The sequence below is a fragment of the Rhopalosiphum padi genome, chromosome 1 (assembly GCF_020882245.1).
Source record: "Rhopalosiphum padi isolate XX-2018 chromosome 1, ASM2088224v1, whole genome shotgun sequence".
NCBI classification, from domain to species: domain Eukaryota; kingdom Metazoa; phylum Arthropoda; class Insecta; order Hemiptera; family Aphididae; genus Rhopalosiphum; species Rhopalosiphum padi.
Window position 1 is genome coordinate 33,262,373 of NC_083597.1, and position 21,306 is coordinate 33,283,678.

General features: G+C 25.4%; 1 long non-coding RNA gene across 1 annotated transcript; it reads left to right on the forward strand.

The window, feature by feature from the left end:
- Window positions 1-8,482: 8,482 nt before the first annotated feature.
- LOC132918612 (uncharacterized) lies at window positions 8,483-9,336 on the forward strand. The gene is made up of 2 exons (XR_009660521.1): window positions 8,483-8,524; window positions 9,117-9,336. It is a non-coding gene; the product is annotated as an uncharacterized LOC132918612 (long non-coding RNA).
- Window positions 9,337-21,306: the final 11,970 nt, after the last annotated feature.

A 21,306-nucleotide genomic window follows, 5' to 3' on the forward strand; every position in this document is an offset into this window, starting at 1 on the left:
ATCTGGTGCATGCCTTAGTGATGTTTGGATAGTTAGGGATGTGAGGACGTATTTATAACAATTACTAAGCAGAAAAGTTTTTAAAATTAATAAGGGAGTTGTTTGTTTAATACACAAAACGATAAATTAATTAAATATACTAACTACAGCTACTACCAACATAGATTTTATGAGAAATATATGAGAATCTGTCTAGGTATCTCTATATTCTAGAATTTAGACTAATCTATCCACCACGACAATACAAGAGGGTGCATATGTTATTGACTCAGTTGATTCCATGCAATAATATTACTAATGTCCAAACGTCTTCAATGTATATTGTGATTGGGTGATAAAGTCTTAATTCTACAAAATAATACAAAAATACTTTTTAGTATACATTGTGCTTTAAGTGTAGTCAACATTTACTAAACATTAATTGTAAACGTCAACAATCACCGGTGTATGAACGTGTTAAGATCATTTTGTCAACATTCATTACGATTTTTGGTAAAATATCAACATACACCGGTGACTGTTAACATTTGCAGACTATGTTCATATACCTTAACATAATAATATAGTCTATGTATATAATGTGTACAATTTACACATTAAAAATTAACTAAAAAATTATTGTCCACAGATATAGAAAGTACGTATATTATTTTTTACTTATTTTGAATATAATTAATATATTTCATATGAAACATGTCCTACAGTTATAGATTCTGAGTGGATAATTGTATATAACTGTAATGATACTTAATTTAAACACACAGGATGGTTTAGTTGTTTATACAAATTGACAAATAAGTTTAAATTAATAATGATACATTAAATTATAATACATATACATTATAATATAAAATTATTAATTCCATTAAAAGAGAGTAGGGTTAATACTAAATGACTAAGAGCTCATGGTGTCTTTTCCTTCTTTATTTATATTGCGTTGTAGTGGTTTGAAGATTTTATGAAAGAGTTGACAATCTTGGAGTTGTTTTTGGTTTCTGGTCGCAGAGCGATATCGATTACGATGTTTTGTCGGTCTCGATAATTTTTGAGGCACTCAGTTATAATGTGTTTCACGGCGAGTTTGACAGCGCGGCTTCACAGTGGGTGTTTCCTTAATTGACTTTAAGTGATCGCGTGTGAGACGATCAGACGCATATGCCTGATTCTCTTTCAGTTTAGTACCGATTTTTTTTTTTTTTTTAAGAAGCTATTAAACTATCTGTTGTTAAATCTTTTGTGATGTAAAATTATCAGACAAATTTATAATCATGCCTGTTTGAAGAAAATAGTTCTAAGTCTGTAACAGATTTTTAATTTTTAAGATGATTTTGATTAGAAATTATTATCTACTTTGTATTTTAGAGAGTTCATTATGATTCGTGAAAATATATTTTTAAAACCAACTGGTTTATCCCAGTATATTATATTTGTATGTATTGTTTAGAAATTTAAATTCACTGTTCAATTAAATCCAATAAGACAATAAATTTTAAAAATTATCTCAAAATGGCTACTTTACAATCATGATAATTAGTAATATAATTTAAATCACTATTAATTACTTATATTACTTCATCTATTACACAACACTCTAACAATTATAATTATTTTTTTTTTATTTTATGGTTTTTGTAGATAATATAAGTATGTAATCATTATATTTTTTAAAATGTTATTTTATACGGCTCTTATTTAATTGTGATGTGAATAAAACGGTTCGGTTCTTAACTACAGTTTGCAATTCTATAGGTTTTATCTATATAGTAAAATAAATTATAGATTACCAAAAATCAATATCATATTTTCATTAGATAAATAATTTAATGCTTATTTGATATTATAAATTTATTGAATACAGTACTACCAAATTTTTTTTCCCCAGAAACACGAAAATACTATAGTTCTAACAAAACTAAAAATATAAATGTAATATCCAAATGGTGTTACCCTAGAACTATTTGATTTATAATTGACATTTATTTTTAATGTAAAAGAAGATATTAAAGTTTAAGGAACTTTGGTTATACGGAATTATTGAATATTTTGAAATTTTATCATAATATATTTTAGTAGTTATTAATTATTATTATTAAAAACTTATCAATAACGATAATAATTACATTTTTTTTAGACGTGATAGCTGGTACGTATAAATGATTAGTATTTTGAATTTAAATTTTATTTTTATGAAATTTTAAATTAAACAAAATAATGAATGTGCTGTAACTAAAAAGTTGTTAAAATTATATTTTTATTAATCTGATTTTTTTTACGGTTTAAATATCTATATTACTATAATCTATTACCTATGTATCATGTTATTTTTATATATTTAAAAATTTATTAAATAATTATTGTCCACAGGCTATGAACGTAAGTAGAATTTCTTTATTTTGTATATATTCAATGTATTTCACGTGAAATATGGCTTTAATTTTAGATATGTAGCCAAATATTTTGAGTTATGTGTGTTTTTAATTTTTTTTTTGGAACGTTAAATATGTTTCTAAGGTTATGTATTTTTAGTATAACATAGAATCTAGCTAGCAAAATTGACAAAACAAAAGTTAAAAAAAGGGTATATATTTACACAACACCAGTTCTTGGTAAAGTTAAGCTAGGTTGTAATCAAACATGAAATTCTTTGTTCTAAATAGGACTATTAGGTTATGAACTACAATAATCAATAGGTTATTAAAAACTCCAGGGTAAGATAGGGCCAACAAGAAAAAAAAATTGCCACCATTTTAATTGAGGTAGTTTTATCAATATTAGCTAGTGATTAGAAAACCTTCCAAAAAAAAATTTCTTAAACAGACATTTTATTTTATTCTGTGGTTTTTTACTTTATATTTACATCATATGTTCTTGAGTTGTAAAATTATGCTTTTTTATGATATGGTTAATGAAATAGAATATAGGAAAGCATGTTAAAATTTGAGTCTCATTTTCAACTCATATTTTCTATTTAATACATGGTATTTTCCATAAAAACTAAACATAAATAAAAAAAAAAAATTAGTTATAGAAATACATAGCCAGATAGGTACACAAGTAATATACAAAACACTCAAAAGTTTAAATACGATAAAATTTACAACAAATTATTTAAAAGTGAGAATGAATATCTGATTTTTATTCTTTCTTACCGTTGATAAAAATTGTTATTTAAATATTTAAATGAATGAAAAATTGTTGTTAAGTACGTTTAAATATTAAACGTAAAATTTAGGGCATGGATCTAAGAAATATTGTCTATGAAATTTTTAAGTTTTCTTCTAATATCACTTTCTAGTTTCTACAGCTAATTAAAGAAAATTTATAATAAAAATATTATATAATTCATTAATATATAATTAAAAAACTAATTGAGAGGTACACTTTATCCACCAAGGGGAGGAATACGTATCACGATTACGTATGTGGTGGAAATGTTCTTGATATCAACTTGACTAAACATAGACATTTGGTAAAACGTAGAAGTACGATTATTTATTATTAAATTTCAACAAAAAAAAGGAATTTGATTTTGTCGAAAACTGTTTTAGCGGAAAAATCGTTGTTTCTTCATAATTTTTATCCATTTTCTAAGAGAACTATTAAAAATTAATAATTACTCTTGGCGTCTAATAATATACCGATTAATATAATTTGATTCAATTTTCCACTAGAAACTATTCACAAATTCTTAAATTGAAGCATATTTAACCAATCAAAACATAAAAATATCTTATTAACTTTTCTCAGTGTGTGATAAAAATAGGTCTTTTATAGAGTTACTGCGAATATCATTAAATGCATATAATTCATAAATCATCATAAACCTCAAATACTAATAATAACTCATTTGTAACAATTACCAATTCCTTTTTTTTAGATAAAATGTTAGGTACGTAAATATTATAAGTATTTTTAATTTTATTTGTAAAAAATTTCGTTTTTGAAAACGTTTTTTTGTATTTTTTTTTTTTATAATTTCAAGTGCAATAAAACGACATGTTAAAAGAATTCATAATTATATTATTTTTATGTTTTTTACGTTTATTAATGACATTACAATTCAATACTTTTAATTTTACATTATGGAACATAATATTTTTTGCATTATTTCGATACATTAAACTCATAAATAGTACGAGTAGATCATATCTTTTCATGTTTGTATAAATTAAAATAAAAATATCCAACAAAAACAAATAAATCTTTACATTATGCATGTGTAAAAAAAAACAAAGATATATAAAAAAAATATGCAATTTAAATTTGTATTTAAAATCTTTGTATTAAAAAATAAATATATATCAAATCTGGTTTCTCCTATCGATTACCCACATAAATATGGAAATTTATAAAGTCCATAATCCTGATTATTTATATTTTAAGTTAAAGTCTGCAAAGTAGTAGACAAAAATTTTGCGTCGTAACACGTACAAATTCTCACTGCTCACATAATACTCGTCCAAATTTCGATTTTAAATGTATCGAAATATTCCAAAAAATATTTTGCTTCAGAGTGCATGTCATCATTAGAAAAGTAAAAACATAAAAACTTATAATTGTTGATTTTGTTTAAATTCAACGGGAAATAGTGTGGGAAAAATGTTTTCAAAAACGTTAATATATTTTGAAATAACGAGTGTTATTATTGTTTGATAAAAGAATCACTCAATATAAAGTTTATAATACAATGTATATATTTAAAAATTAATTAAAACATTTTTGTCTTAAGATCCTCTTGGTATGTATATTATATTGTTTTATTTTATATATTATAATAGAATTTTGTGTGAAATAGTAATGTGGACTACAATTTTTGATTTTGAGATGAGAATTTTAAAGAACGTATGTTTTTTATTTAATTTTTGGAATAATAAAAATGCTTCTATCTCAACATTCTCAAATCTATAATACAGCAGACCGATTCATCAATTTTAATTATTTATATATGTCTTATTGACAACCAATTAAATATATTTAAAAAACAACTGGTCGTTACCAGTCTATTTTAAAATTGCATCTATTATTTGAAATTTAAACTTACAGTTGAATAAAAGCCAATAAGTTTCTACATTTTTAAAATTAAATCTTACTGACTATTTTGAAATTATCATCATAATTTATTTTTTATTTTTATATTACATTACATCTAACAATAATAATAACTTTTTTTTATTTCATCAAGAAATTATCGAAATTATTATATACTATTTTTAAAATTACAATTTAATCAGTTAACCAAAGAATAAAAATATACAGCTGTTATTTTATTATGATCTAAATAGAACTTTTACGTTTTAAAATAGTTTTTAAAACCAAATTTTCATGTTTCTCTGGAAACACACAAAACATTTCTAGATAATTGAATAATATAATTAAATAATCAAAATATGGTTTATGACATTTTTTTATTTACTCTAAAAAAGGTATTAAATAGAAGTTTAAGTAGTTTTCCCACGGATTTACCGAACATTTTGAAATTCTAATAATTAATAAATTATATTAATATTGATAGACCTTGACTTTTTATATTAATATTAAACACATATTTTATCTTATTGTATGGCAATTATGAAAATGTTATAATAATAATAATTTATTTATATTTTATATTATTACAGAAAGAAGAAGTACGTAATGAGTTTTATTTACTAATAAACAATAAAAATAAGTTTGAAACGTTGATGATTGTTTTAATGATTGTTATATACTCGTAAACAATATTGTCATACAAAAATAAAAGTTATATTATGCTATTAATTTTCATTATAAATATAAAATTGTATGGATATTTAATATCTTACTCTAATAGTACTTTATGCTATCGACATAAGATCACAAAATTCTACAGAAATTTCGTCAGGGGGTAAATAACTTAAACCAAAAAAATCATTTCATCCATTAGCCAACTTCAGAGTCATTGTTTAAGTACTCGCTCGATAATAATGTATGTTGTTGAATATGTCTAAATTGATTTTGCCCTAAATGAAAGTTACAGCACGCAATTTTGAAATTAGGGAAAATATTCAATACTGCATTATGCGCAGATTTTTCAAAGTCGACATGAAAATTGCTTAAATTTATTATATTACCAGTAATTTGAATACACATATTTTGAAAAGTTTTCCACATATTGATGTAAGTATCATAACAAACAAAACGCCGCAAGAACATACAAATTGTTTGTATATACGTATATACGTTTATATATCACCATATTTTAAAGTTTCATATTCTCCAAATTTATAACTTTCTATGTTTAAAAATTTTTTTCCTCCACGCGTTTCAAATACATCACAAATTTCAATATCCATTTATTTCGATAATTTTTAATGATATGTTGGTTATTGATATGCTGGTAATATGTATTGATGATTTGTACCAATAATTCAATTACTTTAGGAAAGTCCAAATTTAAAAATATAAAATATTTGTTACTTAGTGTTTATACTGTGCGTAAATGAGTCATCGATATCTAGATAAAAAAATTGGATTGTGCGCAAATGAGTTGCACCGTGTGTAAGTGGCGTCCACATTGCTTTGCCCTGTTTCTATTTTTAAATTCATTGACAACCACATACGTCTTGGTAGATGCATTCTCTTTAAACTTTTACAAGGGTTATCTACAAACTCCTGATTTCTGGCTCTGTCCAATTTTTTTCCATGTCACGAAGCCACATAATTTCGATTTTATTAAATTTTTAGTAAGAGGAGGCATAATATTCGACAAAACACAGACATGACACCTCATAATCCAAGGAATTAGTTACTGGTTAGGACATTATATAAATGTAAGAAATCGTTACAAAAGGCAGATTAGGTTAGGTTATTCTACAATGTATGCTCTATATATTGATATATTTGTATAAAGACAAATTTGTTCAACAATATTCTCATAATATTATGATATTGTATCATAAAGTTTAATACTATTAATTAATTAATATGTTTATCATTTTATTTCTAGCGTTTACCCGTAAGTGTATTAAATATATATTTTTAATTTTTTCTTACTGAGAACCATATGTATAAAACCGTTCAATAAAACATTGAGTATGACTATTATTATTATTGACCCCGTAATTCAATTCAACAATAACAAGCAAGTTGACTCGCATATGTGACATTTCATTGCTATGTTGTTCATTGAAGGTTTAATTACGAGTATAAATTTGAAGTTTAAAACATATTTTATATTTGGTTTTCGAAACCAACCATTAATAGATTTGTACACGGTACATAACATGGTATGGACCGAGTTTATCGAAATAATTGTAAAAAAAAAAAAAATTAGTTGTACTTCTGTGAAGTGATTAACCTTTCTTATGGTTAGGTTATTCTTGGTTCATTAAACGAATACGGTGTATAACTATAAAAAAAATCAAAGTTAAACCGTGGATTTTAAGTGCCTATACACTTGTTTGATAATCGATTTCATTTAACTATCAAATCATTCTTAAGACTACCTTTTATATATATATAATCTATATTATATTTATTATATCGCCATTGATGTCGTGTACTCTTATATAAATGAACCACAATTTGAAAAGTATTATTAATATTTCAATCATATATTATTTCTTTTGATTTAAAATTGGTTTATAATAGACAATTTTAAACGAATGTGTGTTTATTTTGTTTTTCTTCTACACTAGATTATACAAACGTCATATAAACATTTTATCACATTAAAATAACAATTTAATATTTATCAATTTTGTTTTTTAGTTAATGTTATTAAGAGTAAGTATGTTTTTAATTTACTTGAGTGTAACATATTTTTTATGACTATTTAAGTTCGTTTTCTATTAAAACTTTTTATATATTTTTAATAAAAATCTGTGTAGGATATTGAATTATATATTCAAGCTCTTTGACTGAGTGAAACACAATTTTATCGTTTTATCGACATTAATTGGAAAAAATTAAAAAATTCGTTTATAAAATTATTTAATGGACATTTAAAGTACCAATGGTTATTAATTTTTAAATTACACCAAAAATCAAAAACGATTTTATCAAATATTTATAATGCGATTTTACAGTTTTTTTTTATAAATACCTTTCAATATACATTAACAAGCACCAGACAATCAATTTTTCAAAGACGTGAGTGGGCATCGACTTTCCCTTTCTGACTTCAAATACAACTTCCGATTTTACGTTTTTGGACTTCTAGGAAAAAAGTTCGAGTTGTCATTGAAATTACTTTGCAATACCATATACTAGTATGCCGTTATAAACCTATAAAATAAAAAAAACAAATAACTAGAAAAAAAAATACCTAGTAATCTATATGTATTTTCTAAATGAATATGTTTTTATTTATATCTCGATAAATTGCATTAGTTAGGCTAGTATAATGTTGTTATTATTATCTCATGTATTAATTTAATTGATATTTTTTAGTAATATATATATAAATTATTTTAATACAATAATTATAACATTAACTTTTAGATAAATATCTCAGTGTTGTTTATTTTTACAGCAATCGCAGTAGATTATTTGAATTCTTTTAGTAGTATGTATTATTTTGCACCTATATTATCTATAAATAATAAAATATTACTTATGTACTTTATATTATAATCTTGGTAATTGTTCCAAAATAAAAAAATAAATAAATTGTGTTTATATTAACTAAGTAAAAATTAATACAGGGTAGTTCATTTAGAACGCAGTTTTTGAAATTCTGGGTATTTTAGGGTTGGCGACACTGTTCTTATAATTTCTGTTCTCTGTTGTTGAAGCATTCGTTAATTAGATTTTAACGGAGTAACGTCCTTATTATGTGAAAAACTTATCTTAAGTAAAATTCCACTTAAGTGAAAATTTCAATACAGGCCCAACATTTATAAAAGGTGAAGACGACAATGTAGACAATGTAGAAAAGGTGAATGGATAATGTTATCGTGTTTCAAACTTAAACCTCAACTCATGGTTAAACATGATGTATCATTTATGAAGTATTTCTTATAAAACAAAAACTGCATTCTTTATAAAACATCCTATATATTCAAATGATCTAAGTGGTTCTCAGGGTATGTGGTAAAACTTTGTTTTCATATTATTTGTAAATAAACGAGTTCTAAAATTATCTATTATTAACCAAGGATTTGTAGAAACTGCAGTACCAGGAACAGTACCGATGAACAATTACTGTCGTAATAGATCAGCCACTTCTTGGGAGGGATCTTTCAATCCAAAGGTTTTCCAATCGTCTCAACTTCTATAACAATAAACTATGTTTACAATAAAATATAATATACTATTAAAAATAAATTTACAATTTTGTAATTAAATGGAATAGTAATACAAATTTAACAATATAAATATTGGTTTTTTTGTTATAATTTATATCTTAATTAATAATAAAAATAAATATTATGGTATTTGTGCCGGATACAGAGAATAATAGGCCGTGAAATTGATCACTAAAATGCTTCACGCGCACTATGACCTATCGGCTACCGACAGCTATGCTGTATGCTATATGTGTGGTATTTAATAATATATAGCTCAATCAGTGGTATAGACGGGATCGCCGAGTAAATATTAATTAGATATGTAATGATTTTGAGTGTGTTAGCGTGTATTCATATATGATGTAACTGTATATGTTTGGCCGGACAAAATAAATGGTTTAACAAAAAATTATCGGAGCAGGGAATAACCATAAAAATAATACCTGTAAAAAATAATCTGAGGAAATAATACCTATTGAAAAATTACTCGCGGAAATAACGCCTCAATGAAAAAATACCCGTAAAAATAATACATATTAGAGAAGATTATGATAAAATAATTTGCGGGCCGGGAGCGTAAAATATAAATACACGTGACCGAACACAAAACTTGTACTTTGCATGCCTCTTGCACCTAGGACTTAAAATATAATGAAATAGCTGGGTGTGTAGTGGTGTAATAGCTCGAACAGCAGTGGTTGGTATCGCAGGGAAAATAATACTGTCGAGCTTTGTAGACTTGTAGTGCGTGTTCATGAAAATGTGTCTTGTATATAAATCTGTATGTACGTTTGTATCATGTATGTGTGTAGACTTTAAATCAAAGGCAAAGGTAACTCTAATAAAAAATAAAAACAGTTGATTCAAAAATATAGATAATAAATGTAGTAAAAATGTATGTCATGATTATATAATAGGCCCAACTATAATGTCGATTAGGCATGACCAGTAATAACTAAGAAGTACAAATAGCAAATATATAAAGAAATCACAACCAAAAGAATATAAATAGTTACTATAATAAATGGACGGCCCTTATAACTAAACAAAATAAAATACACGTGCAATAAAGCATAATAATATTACTATAAAGTATATATAATAACATAAAAACTCGTGGCCCGCGATGCACGGCTGACTAGCTGCTACCTACGTATAATTATAATAACAATTGGTATACAAAATCCAAAAATAACTAACGATAATACAAAAATAAATAGGGCGATTAGCCCCTACATGATTTATCAAAATTGGCGATTCGCACCAATACAAAAATATATAACAAAAATTAATAGAATAATAGTTCTATTTATATAGAAAATAATTCTTTTACTATTAGAGTAAATACAAACATGTTACAATAGAATAATACACGTACCGGTCCTATCTTGCCAATGTAAGGTACAAGACAAGAATCACGTACGGTGACCTTCAAGTTACGTCCACCGTTGATCCGGTGGTGACAGATAAAACGTCAATGCAATCTGTATAATATTATATAACTTATGATAAACACTAATAATTGAATAAAAATTAACATTAAAATGACTTGGTGCGAGCGCGTGTAGTTGTGTGTGTGTAAACAGCTAATCCTCCGTGCCCGTGACATATTTAATTATTTTATACAATTTAATCTTTTACTATTATAGCGTTATTACGGAAACAATATACATATTTATAGGTACATTAAAAAACAATTATACATTCATATTTGATTGGTATTTTATTGAGTAAATTTAAAAAAACTGAATACAGTTATGTTATAACTTTATAAGAAAATATAATTCAATAGGAGAATAAGTCAATGAAGAAGTTGAAAACGAGTATCTCCACTGCTTGCAGATGATACATGTTATGTTATATGGCTTATAACTAAACCTACAAGTGGTTCATTGTGTAGTGGTATATGACGCTCTCCATGAAGCACAAATATATAGAATTATAGAATGACCACATCGTCCCTAGCCATAAGACATAATATATACATGTCAATAAAATATAACTAATACATGATACGTTAGGCGATTAGGATATATCAAGTTTTTAAGAGATGACGGAGGTGCAATATATCTCATTATATAATTTAACTTGAAACAGTTATAGACTTAGAGTCTTTCAACCACCAGTGGCGACGCAGCGCAATAAAATGTTACAATAACGAGAATTTTTATTTAATATTTAGGTTACCTATTGAATTATTTAGGTTATCATATTATGTACTAAGATGTTTTTAAAAACCTTATTTGAGTTCCAAGTAAAACGTATGATAGGTTAAATGCTCAAAAACATTAAAAAACCTTTCTGTTCTATGTCACCCGAAACTCAATGTGATGACTTTGATCATTCACTTTTTATATTGTTTTTAACCGAGTTATGGTTAAGTTTCATTTTTTTTTTATGCAAATATATTCATTTATACTGTAAGCCTATACTAGATTTTTTTTCAAATTTAAAAAATTAATATTGAAGTCGCAGGAGCCTGGGAAATTAAAAACCGTGTTCATTTTACCCGTGTTACATGGCAATAACGAAACAGTTTATATACTTCGGGTGACACATTTGATAATGCTTTTAATAATGGTTCATAATGTTTTACTGTTTCTTCTGCTCCATATTTATAGTTTAAAACTGTTCTTCTATAGTTATTTTGTAAATCTTTTTTAATATTAATTATTTTTTGTAACTCACATGTTGGTGAATATTGTTTTTTATTTAATTTTTTTATATCATTTTCACCTTCATCTTCATCTATTTTTATAACATTTAACTTTTTTTATTTTTATTCTAAATTTGATTTTTTATAAGTTTTTTGTAAATTTTGTCTAAAATGAATTAATTATTTCATTTTTTCTGTTTCGTTTTCTAAATTAGTTCCTTTCTTAAAATTGTTTTGTGTTTCTGGTGGCTCCTCCATAAATGTAACATTTTTTAAATTTTTTTCTAATTTTTTTATTAAGTCTATTGTTATGAAACCATACGTTTTAATTTTTTTTTTTTCACAGGTCGTCCAGGTTATTCATTGTCTTCGTCATTCCATCACCATAACCAGACTTTAATAGTTGCTAAGTTAATTTAAGTATTGTCCCTATTTTGTGAGCTCTTTGGTCATTGTACCAGACCGGATCGACCTCAGAGACCCCTCCCCATAATTAACTTGCATCATCATAATTCCCGTGATAGATCTTTCCTGTTCCTTGGTGTCGTCGTGCACGTAAAATTGCTTATTCTAAAGGTGTGAGGCGTAGGCATAATTGTATAGATAGTCGGCGATACTCGGATGTCACAAATAATCTTCCGTGTAGCCCTTATTATTGGGTGCGTAGAGTCATAAATCATAATATCTCTTTATATAATAATTAAAAGTTGAGTTCATCACATAAAATCTAGTACCAATAAGTCTTAATAGCTGCATATAAATATATAATTAGATATTGTATACATTTATAATATTGTCAAAAATAATTTTTTCATTAAAACGAAAATTTTATTAAATTTATTTCTGAAATGTTTTTCGTAAACTTTTACATATTATCATCACTAACTTCAAATAATAATATTATATATAATAAAATCAACAAAACTTAGGGAATTTTTTTTTGGTTTCAAAAACGCTGATGTAATCTGCAATGGATTTCAACAAGAACCCTCCCACAAAAAAAAAAAAAAATTAAAATATTGTTATCAGTGATACTAATTTAGTAAAATCGTTAAAGTTAATTTACCCAGAATGATGGTTGATTCGATTAGGCTACTTTTGCGCTCAGCGCCTCAAATATAACACGTCTAGTTTCCGTCATTCGTCAATATAACTAACAAATTGATAATATATTTTCTTCATTCATGTAAACATTAATACTTTTTGTAATTTTGATTATAAAGAGAATTAAATATTTTATGATTTAAAAATCAAAAGTCAAAACACCAAAATGTGTTTAATTATCAAGAAAGCATTTATATTTATTATAATATCATTCAGTCATATGGAGATTGATAGGAAAATAAAATTAATACAATTTTTGATTCACAAATACAAATTAAACTAATAATAATAAAAACAATTATATGTATATCAAAATCTTAATACTTTAACGTAAAACCCATAATTGTTGTAAACATATTTTTTTTTAAATATACAATTGCAATTCATAAAATTAAATCATTTATATTAATTTTTAATGAGAATTTGTCTGTACAAAGTCCTCCTTTAACAGGATACCTATTAATAACATACATTTTTAGATTTTAACTATTCAACACATTTATTCAAAAATATGTTTAAAAAGGGTTATCAAAATATTTTTATAATTAAATATAAATATACATAATATATATATTCCGAAATCCATCTTGAGTGTTTGATCCATGGATTATCATTTTATTTCCAATTATGTAAGATAAGTCCACAGCAAAAACATTCAACGATATCTTTTTTCCTGAATTTATAAAATTACATTCAGCTAATGAGTATTTATCTTGAGATGAAGTTAATGGAAATAAATTGAATGTTTTCAATCTTGATAAAAATGTAGTATATTATTGTGGATTATGCATTGTTTCGTAATAAGTAACAAGTGAGCAAAAATTGTTGCTAAATTTTTGAAAATATATTTTTTTAAATTGAAAATATTCACTTAATAAAAATATCTTGTAAAATAATAGCAGAACTTGATCAAACGGAGGTTTATTATTAACTGAACTAAAGTGGATTAAATAAGCAACTTATAACTTTTTAAAAAATTGCAGTGTAACCAACATGTATGAATGTATGATATATAGAGGGAAAAAATGGTGTTAAGGAAAATATTTCCGCTTGAACTTTTAAAATCTCCCTGCCCAAAAGTGCTGTGAACATACATTATGGTTTTTGAAAAACAGTGTTTTTTCGTGTTACAGGGAAATAAAAATAGCTTGAGCGAGATATTCCCACTTAAACTTTAAAAATCTCCCTGCCCAAAAGTGCTGTGAAAATACAAATACATACTACTAATAGTAAGATACATTCATTTAAAACAGTAAAAACGTGTTACATCATATAGTCAATGCTTACCAATTATTATTTTATACACTAGCTATTATATAATGTGTAAAATATATTTTTTCCATAATGATATTAATTTATTAATTTTATTAGTTTTTTTTTCAATTTAAATAGTATTGATTTTTATGTCGACGAAGTCAACGTTTTTTTTTTTAAAGTATTGTCTTGACCGTCAACAAATTCCCTTCACGAGCAATCAACGAAGCTAAGCTTCGAGCACTTACAATGGTGAATGCGGTCTAGGAAAAATGGACGTAGCCGTTTAAACGTAGGGACAATTAGACGCAAAAAAAATTTATATATGTATATAAATCTGTAAATAAAATTAATAAGCCATTTATATTTATTAACATAAGTCAAAAATGAATATAAAATATTTAAATATATAAATTTTTAATTATATAAAATATTAAAACTAAAAATATATCTAAAACAAATGTTTTATTTTAATAGGTACGTCAATAATTAAAATAAAATATCAAAAACAAGTTATTTATACTAGTAATTTATTTATTTTAGTAGGTATGTAAAATTGTATATATAAAATATAAATAAAAAAAATGATATATTGTAATACCTAAAAAAATTATGAATGTCAAACATAGTTATTTATATTAATTATATTACTTATCTTATATATTCTTATGTAATAATATTAAATATGATCAACATTTTATTTTAATGCAGAGAAATATTTTGTGCGATACTGCGTAAAAATTATATTTTTTAGTTCTAGTGTCATACCTTTGAATAATTTTTAGGTTAGATTAAAATATTTTAATGATGATCTATTATAATATTATTTATTTTCTTTATATATTTTCTTTATATATTTTTTTTTTACGTCCATTTGTCTCCATGTCAAAACAACCACGTCCAAACGGCTACGTCCATTTGTTCTCATTCGTGGTGAATGATATGGAACAAAAATATTTAGTTCCTGATCATAATAAAGCTATTCGACCTGAATACATTTTGCCTTTAAATAGCACAACATGACACTATTTTACACATTTTATCTGTGTTATTTTCCTCTACGAATACTGATATCATGAATTGGACTATGCATTAATCAATTTATTAATTAATACCTAATTAATTATGTTATAATCAATGGTTTAATAGAGATAATAAATTTAGATTCCATTTAGAATATTCATTTTTATTACCTAGACAATAATAGGTTTTCCACATTTTTTATTTTATATTGAAAATTAAAAACGTTTTTATAAAGACATGTTTATTAAAAACGAAAATTAAACCCATAAGTAGTTTCATAAAATTCTTGTCACATAATATTAAGCCGTAAACGTAGATCGTACATACAAAATATGTTATTTTTTCTTTCCCAAAAGTGTTGTTTTGCGGGACTTTGTTCATATTATGTATTAAATGCACTCTAAAAAAGTCTTCTGCACCAATTTGATTTCAAACGGAAGTTAAAACTCCAAATTCAAGTGTGAGATCACGGGGGTAATAAAACGCACTTGATTTAAATTGAGGAACATATCAAAGTTATTGCAAAGTTCTTAGCATTGTTGTATATCAATCGATACATCGTGAAGAGATTCTCTTCGCGGCGAAATGTCCGGGTTCGTTATTTTTATAATAGTATAAATCCTATTACCCGGATATTTGTTCATTTGTCATTTATCAAATTTCCCCACATGTAGGATAAAAATGTAATATAGTATATACTTCTGCAATGTACATAGTATGTTAAATAAATGATAAAAAAACGATATTTTATCAAAAACTAAAAATCAAAATATCGTAAAAAACCAACGAGAGAACACGTCATGTTCTTACCTAAAAGTTTAATAATATATCAATTCACTCTAGTATTAAAACTAAAAGCACGTTATTGTAACTGGTGAACGAAAATGTATTATGTCGTACGTGTGTAAGACAGAGACAACACAGCGGTAGAGATGTCTTCTTAATGTTGGAAATATTTGTTAATTTAAACTTATTCACTAATAATATTAAGTCTAATGCAGGGGCGGACCTTGCAGCCTGCAGGTGAGAGTTTGAAAGGTCAGCTGACCCACAGTTTTTTTCTTAGTAAAATTTAATATTAAATACAGTGTACTCTCGATTATTTGTGGAATAGGGTTGCAGGGCATCCACCCAAAAACAAATTCCGCAGATAATCAAAAAAATTAAAATTACGAATTAAATGTATCAACAATATTACCAAAAAGTATTAATATGTATTAAAAAAGTGTAGGTATTGTATTTTACGTCATTATCGAGTAATTGGCTATCACAATCTAATAATAACCAATAATAAAACCGATAATTATGAATAATGTAGATATATATATTTTTTGTATACATATTATTGGTATGTACTTAGGTGATTCCGCGGAAGACAACGGATAATCCGCAACGCGGATAGTCCACACTCCACTCGCGGATAATCGAGAGTACACTGTAATAATAATTTATAAATATACACAGGCTCAAGAACATTTCAATAAAATTATAACTATAAATGTAAAAATATATTATTATGATATATAAAAAGCAGGGATGAAAAACGTTTTTAATTTTTCCGTTTCCATTATTGTTTATTGGTTTAAAAAATATAGTTTTTATTTAACGTTTTTAAACGTTTTTAATAATAATTACGTTTTCTTTTTCATTTTTATATTGTTATAAGTTATTATAGTACCACGCAATACAGTTGTATACAACAAATAAAATAGTTGAAATTATTTGTTCTTAACAGGTATTTTAATTTTAATTATAATTTATAATTTATATAAAAATTACCAAAGCCCCCTTCTATGTTTCAAATGATACACTCCATAATGACCTCTCTATTCCAACAGTACAACATGTAGCTAAAACTCTGTATAAACGATTCCATTCAAATCTATTCAACCACCGCAATCCTCTAATTTCAAACTTATCTACTCTCAGTATCCCAGGTGACTCTGGAAGACGTTTAAAACGCAAATGGTGTCGGGATCTCCTGACTGAATAAAAAAAAAAAACCCAATCACAATATCAAGAAGTTCCATCGCTGGATGGATTCTTCGCTCAAGTCATCAGTCCCTTTTATTTTATTTTTATTATATTCCTATCTTATCAACACTTATACTCATTGTAAAAAATAATATATTTACAGATTGTATAATAAAAAAAATTAAAAACAAAAAAAAAATATAAAAATTATAAAATTAAAAATTTCAAATTAAAAGGTTGTTAAATTTTAAAAGTGCATAGTGAAACACTATTTCTAGAGTAAATAATAAAAATAACCCTGATGTTTAACAAACAGTTGTAGGTATAAAATACATCTAAACATCAAAATTTGCACAAAAATAAAGATAAACACTGTTAAAAATAAAAATAAAATAGAACAAGCTGTATTTTCTATAATACCTAAATAATAATAATTTAATATTTTAATATAATATTAATATTTAATAACATTAAGTTATAACCAAAAATGACATTTTCTTATAAATGATAACCATAGGCGTGTGCGCAGGAATTTTTCACAGGGTGTGAGCAGAATTATTTTATTAGGGGTTACTTGACCTAATACAATTCAATAAGATAATTAATATTGTCTCTTTATTATAATAATTAGTTTATAATAAGTTTAAATTTTTTTGACGCTGTTTTATTGATAATGAAAATAAAGAATATAAGATTTACATTTAATATTATTATTGGCTATTGTATAAAATAAAACAATTATTAGTTTACATATTATTACGTATTATACAAATAATTTTACTTAAGATACAATATAATTTACAATTATAATGGTAATCTTCAATGTATTGGTGAAAGTGTTTTAAACTCATCAATAATTTCCTCCATATAAGATTTTTCACTGAAGATGCTACATGACCAGACATTGGAGAAGCACCGTTATAATTTATAACTTAATATGTTCATCATGCATTTTTTAAACATAACAATTTTTATTTTTTTTTAATTATATTATAACAAAAATATCATTTTTATATTTTTTTTCATGGTATAATTTATTTTTGATTTTTTTTGTAACATTATTTTCGTTTTTTGGGATTTTTCATTATCGTTTTACAGTTGCAGTTTTTTGTTTTCGTGTTTGATTTTTTTTTTTGTTTAATAACGTTTTTTAAAATCGATTTCTATACATGAATTAAAAAGTCGTGAAAATTGGGTATTGAATTAAAAATATGGAGTTCCAAATTTTGCGGCCAGCGCATATTAACAAATATTAATAATAATGTACCTATAAATTGAAAAACATGTGTATAATAATAGCAGCGTACCGTATGCGCGGCTGTCTTAGACTTTATAAAACGTACACCGACTGTTTAAAATAAATACACAAATGTAATGCTGCCACTGATAAAAAGCAGCATATCACAAACAACCAATTGTAATAACGTAATAACTAATAAGTACATATCAACATTTGAATTAATGAAAAAGCGCAGAAAATTATAGTAATTAATATTCTTTACTATATTTATTTTATTTTTATATATTACAATAAAACATAACTTTATACATGAATTATTTTTGTATTGGAATAGAATTTAGAACTATACATTCTACTGTGAAAATGAATGCAGTTACTGAAAACTAAAATAAAATAAAATATATACTACTTACAGTTATATGTATACATAACTAATTAATTCTTTTTTTGTTTTGATGATAGATAATTAATAATTTAGAGTACCTATTCATTAAGTATAAATATAAAAAAAATATTAAATTTTCAACAAAAAAAAAGGTTGACTGATATAATATATACAATAATTTAAATGTAGTTAACATTGAAAGGGTTCATAAAATAATAATATACATATATATGGTAGTGGGTACATACATATACATGTACAGGATGTCCCGCGAGGATTTACCCATTGCGATATCTCCTGAAATAATGGAGATATCATAAATCTGGTTTTTTAATAAGATTCACAGGAACAAGAACTACAAATATTTAATATTTTAATTTATTTTTATGTTTTGGTAAAAAAGTTAAAAAATGTATTTTTTAATTTAATTATTTAAAAAAAAATTGAAGAGCTTTGTAGAGTTTTTTTTTCTGAAAATATTGACGGTTAAACATTTTAATTTCATCAATTTCCTGATTTTTTCTAGTTTCGAAAAAAACTGTGAATTATTTAATACGATAGTGCCATTATAGTGGTATCATTGTATCAAACATGTGGCCCGCCGCCCTCGTGCTCGTACGGCTGGCGAACGGGTTTCAGTGTGGCTCGCAATAAACGTCATATTTTATTTCTTCAACATTGTTAAATTTTTAAATAAAGTTAATAACTACCTATTGTACAAAATATCAATATGTACATTTTTGTTATACCTAGTATTAAATATTATAATTTTATTATAATAATTATAATAAATAGATAAAACAAATGTATTTTGTTTACTTTGAGTTTGAATTTAGTAAAAAAAGGCGTTTTGTCCGCTAACGTATAAATACGTAATAGTTAATATTTTATGGCTTGTTGGTAATTTGAGTATTGCATAGTCCACAATTTAAATACCTAATTTAATGTTTTGATATTATTGTCTTGTCCCATTTTTTGGCAAGACATAAACATAATATTATTAATTTATTGTTGGTCTAAAAAATAATGTAATATTTTGATAAAAATGATTACTACATAAATTCTAAAATCACATCATTTTTTACCCATGTCTATCATATTAATTTTAAGTAGTAAAATGTATGGTACTTAATACTTGTGATACTACGTTTTACAAATACAAATCATACTTTTTAGATAGAACATAGGAAAATTAAAATAAAATTTAAATGTAAGTAGGTACCAAGTAAAAATTGAAAAAAGCTATTTTGTAGTTTATTTTTCTGAAAGGATTAATATATTTAACTATATTTTATTATGATATCATTTTTTATAAACATAATATGATAGGTAATTTGAAATATATAGAAAATCAAAAAACAAAACATCAAATAACATTTTAAATTTCTCAAAACTTCTAATTACTTGACAAGAAAAATTTGCAAAATAAAATATAATGAAGATCTAATAGCAAAACAATATTTCTGTTACAATGTGAGTATTATTTATTTTAATTTCAATTTTATCCAATATAATTTTGTACTCATGTCTATTAGATTAAAATCTTCATTTTATTTTATTTTATAATAATTATAACTCACCAACTAATGATAGGTAGGTACTAGGTACATAATTGTTCTAACATATTTTCAAGAATATTTTCAATGCAATTGTGTTCAATCTGATAATCCTATGGACATATTACTGTAATGATATGCTCACACATCATAATTTATTGTATATTATATTATCTTTTTAAATAAATAACGGTAAATTTGTCGCACGCAGATAGCCGTCAATAAAAACCAATAATCCCTATTGATCACTGATGAAAGAAACGATTTACATTGTTTGGTCGCATGGGAACTCACACTTTATTGCGACAGTATGGCGCAAAGCGTGTGATCTTTTACGTGTGCCGCCAGAGACAAGGGATGGTCCAATGGGGCTCTCCGCCGTCAGGGAGAGAGCCGATTTCTCGAAGGACGCGGAGGCCTTTGTTGGAGCCGCCTGCGACGCTGGCAGGCTTGATCACGTCGTCTTCTCTCATCAGTGCGTACGCACCATTAGAATTAGTAACATCTCTCAAGAGTGCATGTGCACCAAATACTTTAATAATACACCCACCACACCGGAGACAGACTGCGAGCGACAACTGGACCATTTTCACCACAACGAAATACTTCAGTGTTGTTTTTTATTTGGATCCGTGTGATCAACCCATTCTAGTTTTGTTAAGATAATTATTGGTTAACGAGTTCAACAGCGAATAAGGTAAGGTGCATGAGCATTATTTTATTTGCGTTGATTTGTGTAAATCTGCTTTTCTACACTTAATCACTATACAGTGTATCTGATTATATTCTCGAATCACGATCTCGAGAGCCCTCCGACCATCAGGAGGAAGGTAATAACGTAATTTTAAATAATTCTAATATTTACA